We start from the raw sequence: 12145 nt of genomic DNA on the forward strand, positions 1-12145 counted from the left end.
GGGCCTGGGATCATCCCATCAAGATGGTATCAACATCCCATCGCAGGACTTACTGTTGGCGTTTGGATTAAAGGATCAGATCACGTTAATGAGGCAACATTCCTCTTCTAAAATTGAAGACAAAAAAGAACAAGAACAAAACATAGAGAAATACTATGAAACCATGTAAGCCATTGAAACAAAAAAGGGCATTTTCGTCAATTTAAGAATGGGTTGGTCTCTTCACTTTCTGATTTAATTTGAAGTGTAGTTATCCCGTGACCCATGACCCATAAATTGTTTTGTGACACTTGAACATTAATTTGACTGTTTCTATTTTGAGGGAAAGGGAGGGTGTTTTGTCTGAGAGTTTAATATGTATAGATTATACAGTTTAATAACTATATTTGTTGTGTTTCTCGCCAAGGAGGGGTCAGAGAAAGGGAAAAAAGAGAGTGCAGGAAAAGACAGAGGAGAGAAGCTTGTAAGGTGTCATATAAAAAAATAGGAGGGATTCCGTTTTAGATTTTTTAAGTAAATAAGTTGTCTCGTAAGGAGTCAAATTTAATTATTAATCCATACTCAGCTCTGCTTGAGTTGCCTTTTATTGGAATTCCCTCTGCAACAGTACAATCAAGTTTCTGAAATCTATTTTTTTATTTTTATTTTTTATTGAAGGTTTTTTTGCGGTGGTCATGTGTGGGGGAAGAAGATAGGAAGGTGGGTTCTGCATTTTAGAAATTAGAATAGAATCTTCTTCGCTTCTACAGCATGTAGTAGGTGATGGCTTCTGTAGGTTTCTTGGAGATGCTGACATTTTGGGTGGGCCCCACCCTCTCTCTCTCTCTCTCTCTCTCTCACACACACACACACACATACATTTTTCTACCCAATTTCTCTCCATTGTAGAACCTAAATTAATAGAATGTTTGTGCATGCTTAGCTTGAGTGAAATCAGACTCTGCAAAAGCATTTGAGCTTTCAAATTCCTTCAGTTTATTCGGGGAAATAGACCAAGATCAGAGGACTACTCCGACCTTGAAGTGGGTTCCTCCACATTGGAATCCTCCTCATAAAAGGAAGATGATCCAACAAACACAAAAGGTCCCCAATAAGCTCGAGAAAATAAAGTATCCTGGGCGGACGAATGTCATCTAGTCTACCTAATCCCAGTCGAGCAAGAGGATGGTTAAGAAGAGAATACAGAACTTGAAGAATCAAATGAATTGTGGCAGGAAGTTCGCAAGAAAAATTGGCCTTAATATCTCCTTAGGGTAGTTGCATTAGTAGACTACCTAGTTATTTTCTATCTTTTTAGTTGTATTTACATGTTATTTTTGCATTTAGTATATGCCCTTAATGGTCTTATCCTTAATAAGGGTAGCTTAGGAAGTAACTTTGTATTAGGGCTGGGATATAAAGCGCCTTATTTCTCTCTCTTTTTTTAAGTTTTTGGTGATTTGAGTTTTGGTGGAGAATTTTCTCTTTTGATAGATAGCTTGACTCATCTTGTATCTTCATCTTTTTCCTTGAGATAATGGAGTTACAAGCTATTGAATGTAGCTTTTCTTCCATTTCTCCCATCTACACTTGTTTAGATTATCAATTTACCGACTCCGAGCTTGATTCAACCTCATGTGTCCCCTAGCTTGTGGTCTTGGGAGAATTTGGATCTGCAGAAATCAGACCGAGGAAATTTCAAGCTAAATCCTCTCCTCTGTCATAAATCAGTAAGCATTCACAGATATTTCAGTTGTGTTAGGCTTTGTAAGATAAAAAAAAAAAAGAATTGCATATAAGTATTGATCGGATCATGCAAGATCCGTTACCATGTGATTTCCGGTTTTAATGGCTGGGATCAAGTTTTTCATGACCAGGTCTGAGTATCCCTTTGCTCAGATTTCAGAACTGGACCAAACCTCTTTGACACAGTTGTTTAGTTCGTTTGTGGCCATTCCCCTTTCGGCTCCTCAAGTTCACCAATTGAACTTCCAATTTTACAGTCCTTTTAATCAGAACGAATGGAGATAAGTACGGTTGTCCTGTGTTAATGTTTGAAACCTTGTGCTGCTACAAGATCAGATTCTCTGTAACTTTTAACATCACTTCTGGAAATCTTGTTAACAGTTTAATTTCTCAATGTTTAAGGGCACATTTTTACGCAATGAGCTGTTGAGTTACAAAAAGGAATTGGTTTAAAAGAGGATAAAACAGCTCTGTAAGGTGAAAAGTTTCTGTTCGGATTCCTTTTGGAAATCTATGGGAGCCATGCTCGGTTTCTAACGGGACTATAACTCTTAATGCCCACTTGTTTATCAGTCACTGTTTATCTATTACTGGAGGCATGGTTAATTAGAAGCTTTGTTTGATTGAATGGAGAAAGTTACCGAGAATCTTACTCTTACTGCTGGCAAAAGAGAGTGAAATTTGCAATTCCTTTTTCAAAAATTAAAACCCTTGAATTAAGGAGTCGGATAAGCTTGTTGTTTGGATTTGCTAAGCCCATGTAAATTGGTAGGCGGGTCCACCCGTGCTATGCATGGGCTTAAAGTGACGAGGCCCATTAGGATGACATGCACATCCCACATGTTAGAAAAAGTACCATGTTTTCGTCAATTGTTTGCAATGTGCTCCAATCCGGAATTAAAATAACTGGATATAGTCAATATTTTGCAAAGAGCCCCAATCCGTAGTATTATGTCACTATCGCCGGCGTTTCATAATTTCGCATTAAAAAAGCAGCCGCAATTGTTGACTTCTGCGGGGGAAATTATTTCCGAGAAAAACTTTTTCCGTTTGCCCGAAAAACACGAAGGCCATTTTGGACGGAAAATACTCTACGGGAAAAACTTTTATTTGAGGTTCTAACAATTTGAACTTCTATTTCTCCTGCGAGAGAAAAATTTCTACTAGATCTCCGTTTGGATGACAGAATTATTTTTGTTCTTGGGACTTTTGTGGAACAAAAAACTTCCTGGGAGATTGGTGGGAAAAAAAACTCCCTGGAAGTATCTTCTTTTGGTTATTTTGGTTCCTCGGATTTCGTGCGGGATTATTTTGGTTCTCGGGATTTTTTTCCAGCTTTGGGTTTCGTGCAGGGTTATTTTGGTTTGTGGGATTCTTTTTTGCCCACTACATAACTAGCAACCAAACGTGGGTTTCCTGCGGAAATTCCACAAAAGTCCCAAGAACCAAAAAAATTCTGGCATCCAAAAGGGCCTCTCAACAAATGCTCTCAATTGAAGTTTTTGATCTATACATTTGGTTCCAAGTAGTAGTCCCTTAACTATAATAGAGAGTTGTTTGTAGCTTTTTAAAAAGCAGAGAAGGTGAATTTGGGTGTTCCATAATCACCCCTCTTTATTTATAAGTTAGGAAAGTGGCGTCAACATTCTGTGGTCATATTTATCTATTAGTTACATCACCTACGAATATTCGTGTATTGGTAGTTCTTTCTAATTTAACATTTCTTAATCTTAATATTTAAGTACCTTTGTTGTTTTACATTTTAAATATTTATTTATTTATCTATGGTTGTTGTTCCTAATTGTTTTTTTGTTTTTATGTTTCATAAGTCTCTAAACAAAACTTTTCTAAGAATTTGACCATGTAAATGTACTCATTAAACAGGGTCTATCAGCAATATTAATTTTTTTTTTAGATTAGTGGGTTACAAATATTAGTTTAATTTTTTTGTTTTTTACACTTTCTTTTACGTATGTTTCGTTTATGCTTTTGTTTCATTGTTTGACACATCTTTTCCATGTAGCCTTGAAAGTGATCTGATGTAGGTATGAAGCGTAATGTTGGTAGCATGGCTCTTAATATTAACTTCTAATGGAAATTATTATTATTTTTTAATTTTTTCTGACATGGTGATGTTTGTGGCCTTTCTTGGGTGATTTAAAATGAGCTTGATCTTAATGTTCTTATCAATTGATTGGCATGTCCCTGCTTTATAAATATTTCTTTTTTATTGGTTGATTCATAAATATTTATATTTGCATTGCAAAAGAATTCATAACTTTTGAGCTTAACTGGCTAAAAAAACGTATGACATTAACTTACTATCCAACTTGCATAAAGGCATTTTATTTCTTATTTTAAAACATTTTTTATGAAACTCACATTTGTTGGGTGATCTTGACAATTTGATCTGTGCTCTGGAAATGGACGATCAAAATCGATTGATCAACGATTCACATCAAGTCGTCCAATTAGATAGTTATGCAAGTGTATTTACTTTTTATGGACTCTGATATCCATTTCCTCACTTCAATTTGAAAGAAGGGGCTTTTTTTTAATTATATAGACACAAAAGTTGGTTCTCTGTACTTCTCAAAGGATCTGTTGTTTGTGTTGAGAGCAGTGAAGTTTTATATGAATGCTGGTGGGATTCTGTCCTCTGTAAGAGAGATGATGTTTTTTTAAAGTGGCTTTTATCATATTTACTATTTTTGCAGAACATTGCTTAAGCAACTGAAAGATTTTGTTATCTTTTCCATTTGGAAAGAGGAGGGACTGCCACATGGCAGCACCACAGCGTAGATGATATATATATATATATATATATATATATATATATAGAGTTAAGTGAAGCTACACATACGTGTAGCTAACTTAGCTACACCGACGGCTTAAAATACAGTGGGCCCACATTATTTGGGTGATCCAAACCATTCACTTGATAGGACCTCACATTGATAGGGTGTGCCCAAAAAATCAGCTCCATTGGATGATCTCAACCCTTCAAACTGTGGAGGCAAAAATGGACAGATTTGTGAAGGTTTTTACACGTCCATTTTTGCCTCCACAAATCGTAGGGTTGGGATGATCCTATGGAGCTGATTTTTTGGGCACACCCTATCTATGTGAGGGCCCATCAAATGAATGGTTTGCATCACCCAAACAATGTGGGGCCCAATCCTGAGAACAATAACTAAGGGAGGGGGAAACAACAAAGATAATAATACCCTTGATAACAAAACAAGAAAGAGAATAGAGAAAACATGTGAAATCTAGAGCCGGTCCTCATGATTAAGGCACTAATGATCCAAGGCGTCTTTCATCTTCTGGCTAAAATACCTTGGTCTCTGGCTCTTCCTCAGCTTCTTTTGAACCTTAGAAGATTTAGTTTTCCTTTGATGGAGGGTTTCTTTTTTCTTCAGATGGGGTGTTCTTCTTCATCAGCTTCCATTTCCGACTCTTCTTTGGAGGAGTACTCTGTTTCAGGCCTAATTGCCTCCTCCTTACTATGACAAGGTTCACTTTGTGTCTTCTTAGGCCTCGAATCGGCTGGGACTGACAATCCACCAGAGACATCATGATTATCCGTGATGGGGGCTGGGGGTTGGGATCTGTTTGGTCTGGGAGGAGGGTTAAATGGTTGAGGTTGGGTACCATGTCCAGAAGAGGAAGGCTTAATTTGACTAGGGGCAATGGGGCTGACGTTTGAAAGGGGTTTGGGCCTTGGTTGGGGATGTCGTAAGAGAAGGGTCTTGGGCCTGACTGGAGTAGAGGGGTGTGGACCCCGATCCGAGAGAGGCGGGGGGACGTGTCCCCCACGCGAGTCTCAGGATCATCCACGTGAAGGAGAGCTCCGCCAAGGAACTCTCGAAAGAGTGCCCCTCACAGCATGAGCGGCGATGTAAAGTGAGATACCTCTCGATTTGGAGACTAGCCCGGATTCGAGGCGTACCTCAAACAAAGAAAGAGTCGCCATCCAGGGAAGTAGGCCCTAGATCCCATGCTGTGCTCTGTCGCAACAGATAACCAGAGATACAAAAGGTCCGTGCCTGATGACGAATGGGGAAGGGGTTAGGCGCTCCCAATTCGCCCAAGTGCAAGCACCTGGTCTCTTATGCCATTTATTATTAACTTTGAAGAGTTTTGGGTAAAAATCATGTGAAATGGGAACAATCATCCCCGAGAAAACGTCTATCTAAGCATGCATGACCCGGGGATGGGCAAAGAAAGTGAACACTCAAATCCTAACTCATCTCATCTAATCCTAACTCATCACATCTAAGAAAGCAACAAACAATCGCATGCATAGCTACAGCTAAGCAGATAATGACAGATATAATGAGATAAGGGAAGCAAATATCTAAGTTTAGACAGATAATCAAGCTAAGATGAATGGATAAACGCTATAGCTAAGCAATCAAAGCAGTAAAGTAAACACACTAGCATGCGAGCCTATGCAAGAGACAAGACTAAGAAAATGGCAATCGATCGCACGCCAGAAGAACAAACAAACCAGAATGCATGAGAAATCTAAGATAAGCACACAGCAAGCTAAAAGGTGTAAGAAAAGAAAGAAATCGAAAAATCAACGGCATGTGAGAACCAAAAATGCCAGGGGAAAGAAGATGGAACACACGATAGGCTCAAAGGGCGATTCAAAATGAATCAAGCCCAGCGATCCTAATCAGATCGGACAAGTCTCGCGATCGTCATGACCTATCGTTGGGCTCAACGAGGACAATCCCTGTAAAGGGGCCATGCTACGTCATCGCCCGTCCCAAAACCCGATAAAACGTCAGAAAACCGGAAAATCACGATGAAAACCGAAAATGGAATGAAAAGAGGGCTCCGAGTGACCTGGCAATCACCACCCTTGCCCATTTTTGCTTTTGTTTTAAAATGTTTGAAAATATTTATTAAAAAAGTTTGACTGAACTTGGGTGGACCCTGTAGACACCTCATTTTGACCGTGCCCTAAACCCTCTAAGTTTGAGCAAAATCCTACCAAATCAATCAACTAAGGTCCCAAATTTCACCCCGAGCTAGCTTAGGGTTCCGCCAAGGCCCCTGCAAAATTTCAGGAAGAGCTGAGCGCATTTGCCCAGCAAGCGGGCTGAGAGAGTATATGTAGTGCAATCAAGGGGTGGCCCACTAGGTTTTGATTTTTATCCCAAAATCCTTGCTTTTTAATGAAAATCTAGGTCAACCTAATGATTCAAATGCCCATGAACACATATTTAGAAGCCTCGAGACTTCAGAAAAGCCCCTGCAAAATCTCAGAAAAATCCGATGAAAATTTTCGAAAAAGACAAGTGGAATTAGTGCAGTTATCAAATGGGCGGGGTGATTTAGCCAGATGGAGTCACATATTTGTGCGCCCATCAAATAAGAGTGCCGATATCCACACCTTATTTTTTTTGATATAAATATATGTTTTATCTCATTTTAAAAGGAAGAAAAAAAAAATTTCGTAAAGAGAGAGAACGAGAGTTTCCCCAAATCCCAAACCCTAGTTCTTTTATTCTTTCCTTCTCCAATCGCTGATGAGATTCCGGCAAAATTTCTGCCATTTTTGTAGTCAGCAAGCTTTTCTACACTTTGTTTTCTCTGTTCTTTAACCTCAAATCACAAGCACGTGCTTGAAACCCTAAATTTTTCTAAAATCCGAAGTCATAAACCTTAGATCTAGTCTTCTAAACCCTAGATCCATATCTTTTTTGTTCTGAACCTTGAAACTCCAGATTTTTGCAGAGAAGAGAGATATCTGTGAGAGATATGCGAGCAGATCTGAGAAAAAAAAAAGAGAAGAGAGAGTTTTCCCCAAATCTAAAAACCTAAATCTTTTTTTTTTTCTTCTTCTTTTTTCCGATCAAAATCTCTTCTTCTCCAGTCAAATTCCGGTCATTCCTTCACATCTTCAATCTTTTCTCCGATCTCTGTTTTCCGACGAATCTGCCGGAGTTTATTCAATTCTGATTTCATTTTTTGTTGAAAGAATTTTAGAGAAAAATGGAAAATTAGAGAGAGAATTTAGACCTCGAAACCCTAGCTTTCCTTAAATTGAAACTCTAACTGGTTTCACCAATTTTTTGCCTTAAAACCTTCGGATCTGTGATTTCCCATCCTTCAAACCTTTTTTCTCCGATCCCTCCGCTAAAATTCTAGCTAAAATTCCGGGTAATTTCTATTGTTTGGGGGATAATCCTTCAAGATCTGTAAGATTCCTTGAGAATTAGTGATCTCTGTTTTCCTTTGGGAAAGGAGTAAGATTCAGACTACAAAGAGGGGAAAAGATCGAGATTTTCAACCAGTTCTTCAAGAAGACGAAAGTGATTTCAAAAAGAAAGAAGAGCAAGAAAGGTTAGAGAGATCTCAGTTGAGAATTTCATGAAAAATATTTTCATAATTCATCTCTTTATATTTGTCTTTGAGTGATGGATCTGAGTTTGTTTATATAATTACTTCTATTATTCATATGTTGATCTATAACGCTATCTCATGTGCGATTTTTATTATTATTATTATTTTTTATTTTTATTTTTTCTTCTTCTTTCTTCTTGCTCTTAAATTTCAGTTTGCTTTTGTTTATTTTCTGTTGACATGCAATTATTTCTCCTCTCTCTCTCATTTTCGTTTCAAAAAGATATGTATATGCCTGAGGGCTTTTGTTGTTGAATTCTAGCCTTGATAAAATCTGTACAAGTGTTGTAATTTTTTTAAAAAAAAACCCTAGCTTCATATATATATATATATATATATATAGGGTAAAGAGACTGAATTGTGCATTTTGTCTTAACTGTTAAATGTTAGATCTGAAAGAATAAGTGGACCCTATTTCTAGTAGTTATTTCAGGTCTAATCTCGAAGTACCCGAGCTTGATGAATATCCAAATTATTTACCTACTTAGAATTGAGGTTAGGATATTGAAGTGAACTCATGATGGTTGGGGGAATTATAATGATATCTAAATATTAAATGAAGTGATGCTCGAAATAGAAGCCGTGTGTCCCGTAGTGTTCTAGCTTATTCCCTTTTGATTCACTAAACTGTTGAGATCCTTTTGTGTGAACCGTAATAAAAAGTGACATCCCTTGATACTAACAGCCCTACTTCATTTTAATATTTGTAACTCGCACACACTGGATAACGGTAGTCCCTCCTTTGTGGTAGAGTCGTGATAATATCTAAAGTATTTTTCTTCTCTTGTTATTAAAATGTGATAAGGTTTAATAATTGCATGGTTCATGAGCATGCAACTACGATTTAATGATTCCATCTGTTTCAATAGTTTGATAATTGTTCATTTGCATATGTTATAGATAGTTTGAGCATGTAAGGTTTTATTAGCTTTCGGTTGTTTGACAATTGCTGTTTTGGTTATTTTAGGCATTATTTGTACTTAGCATGCCACTGCGATTGAATGATTTTATTAGTTCTTCAGTTGCCCTTTTGATTATTTATATATATTACTTGTATTAGGCATGCAATGATCTCATTAATTTCATGATCTGATAATTGTTTATGGACGGTGGTCTATACTGGGAACGCGATTATAACTGAGTCGCATCATTAATTTGATGATTTGATGATTACACTCTGTTCATTTTAAAAATTATTCTTATTCAGTTTGAAAGTGGAATTGAATGATATCATTAGTTACATAGGTCTCTTTGATTCAATGTATTTGAATGAATATGAAATAGTAGTGTAAACATTTGAATCATTTGGAGTGGATTAGAAATTTTTTTTTAATTTATACTTTGTATAGATTAGAAATATCATTGAAAAATTTGTATAAGATATTGAGAATTTATTACTTTTCCTTTATCTTAAGTTTTGAGTTAGATTTTGAAGATAAATGGATTATTCAGGTGAGATTATCTTAAAGCTTATTATATTTATTCTTTATTTATTTAAATAAATTGTTAATAGGAAGAAGGAGATCAGATGACTACTCTGTTCGATATTATCGACATGAGTACTGTCTGATCTCAAGGCGGGATTAGAAGTATTATCATGTGTATTTGATATCAGATGATTACTTTGGCATCATCTGATTTCATTGGAGTCCCCGTATTGGGGTTTGTGGTTGGTTTTGAAGTGTTTTGATATTGTTTTTTTTCTTTATTAGGCTATCCAGCGGCTGGTCTGGACTAATTAATGTTATTTATCATTTTATGATTGCCATTAGATTGTATATTCTTCTTTGCTTAGCACTTGATTTATTCTTAGAATAAAATTTGCGATTATCTGGTAGCCTTTTCTTCTCTTTTTGATAGACTAACACAGTCTTATAGATTTTGTTAAAATTCTTTGATATTAGAATTCCCTCTCGTTGAAAGGGCGATGAAGGCGCTAGCCTAAGCCCATCCTTAGGGGACTCACTTAGTCCAAATAGCACTCATCTCATTTATTTAAAGACTTATCAAAGTCTTTATGATGTGTATCCCCTAGAAATTAGAAATCCTTTCATTGCAAGGGCAATGAAAGAGTTCTCTAGAGTCCTCTCAGGGAGACAGGCTATGTCTCAGACAGAGAAAGTTGTATCCTTTAGAGACAAGCTTTGTCTCGTTAGTGAGTCCATCCTTAGGAGACATGCCGTGTCTCGTCAGCACCTCTCTTGGAGCTTATCTTTTTGTTTAGGAGTCTCTCACAATCTCATTTTTCTTTCTAAACCTCATCTTTGTGCGTCTCTTGGTTTTTGGAAGAACACCTTGCTCGGCTTGGCATCATACCCCTTACCTTATGGGTATTGGGTTGCACATTTGTTGCACCCTAGGGCTAGGTAGCTGTCCAGCCCGACTGGGTGTTTTACCTAAACCAAATATGCACAAGGTCTCTTTTTCCTTGTTCGCTTTTTTTTCTCTATCCTACCTATATGTCTAAGAGACTTGACCAGTCTCATTCTATTAGCATCCTCCTCTTTGTGCATCATTTGGTTTTGTGAGAACATCCTACTCGGCTTGGCATCATACCCCTTACCCTTATGGGTATTGGGTTGCACATTTGTTGCACCCTAGGGCTAGGTAGCTGTCCGGCCCGGCTGGGTGTTTTACCTTTGCCAAATATGCACAAGGTCTTTCCTTATTATTTGTGAGTTTTATCTTAGCTTGATAGTCTCACTAGCACCCTTCTTTATCTCTTTTTCTTTTAGGAGACAGGCTTTGTCTCATTAGCACCTCCTTCTTAGAATCCTATTTTCAGAGTCAGTCCTTAGCCTAGGAGTCTGTCCTTAGCTAGAGAGTCTGTCTTTCTTTCAGGAGTCAGTCCTATCATCATAGGGGTTAGGATTCTATCCTACCTCTCATCGTATCATGTTTTTCTATCCGCTCCTGCAAGGTATAGGATGCTGTCCAACCCTTGCAGAGCTGTGTTTCTGTTCTTTTCCCCCGCAAAGCATAGGATGCTGTCCAACCTTTGCGGGATATCAGGAGTCTGTCCTCCCCTTATGATGATAGGATTTGTCCCCCTTGAGTTAAAAACACTTAAAAACAACAAAAACATCTGAAAAACCAAAAATCTCAAAAATCTTGAGTCATTAGGAGTAGTTAGGAAATCTGTTCCGAACTACGTTGGCTTGATCCCTTTCAACAGGGTACGTAGTGCAGCTTGGGATCCACATCCCAAGTCCAGCCAAACCTTTAAAAATAAGCATTTTAAATCTTTCAAAATTACAAAAATCTTTCAAAATATTGTTTTTTCGAAAGGATCTTCCTCTAGAGTTAGGAGGTTGTCCTAGTTAGAGAGTTTTTGAGTCGGGAGTTGCTCCCTCGTTCGTTGTTTGTTTGTTGTGTGTTTTATTTGTTTGTGTTAGAGTTAGGAGTGAGTCCTAGCTAGGAGTTTTACGCCTCCTTCCGGTCAGTTGGCGATCCACATCGCCAATTGATGACTAGGTCTAAGATGCGATAGATCCTACTGTTTTTCTTAGGATATACAGCCTAGCTACACATAGATTATAGGAACCACCTGCATTAGCTTAGGGCTAACCTGCATTTAGTTAGGGCATATAGGGTGTCCTAAAATCTACAATCCATTGGAATTTAAATAATCACACAAGAAGCTTTAAGAACTAGTCCGGTCTTTTAGATCGAGTCTAGGATAGAGGTCTAGATGTCTTAGGCATCATAGCTTAGAATAGGTGCGAAGAACTACGTTGCCTTGATTCTCGTGGAGGCGGGGATACGTAGGCTTCTTTGGATGAACATCAGATCATCTAAAGACTCGGGCCTAGGTATAGATTAGAGTCTTAGGGTTGTATGGTATCGAGTCATTTTCTATGTTTTGCAGTGTTTTCTTACTTTATTGCGCAGACCTTATACTTTTTTGGTGTGTCATGCATGTGTTTGTTCATCAGAACTTAGACACCAATTTAGGTTTGACATTCATAACCTAGTTATTCTCAGGTGACACTTTTATTTC

This window comes from Tasmannia lanceolata, unplaced genomic scaffold (genome assembly GCF_043159265.1).
Source record: "Tasmannia lanceolata isolate RefF3 unplaced genomic scaffold, GAP_Taslan_0.1 ptg000013l, whole genome shotgun sequence".
Taxonomy (NCBI): domain Eukaryota; kingdom Viridiplantae; phylum Streptophyta; class Magnoliopsida; order Canellales; family Winteraceae; genus Tasmannia; species Tasmannia lanceolata.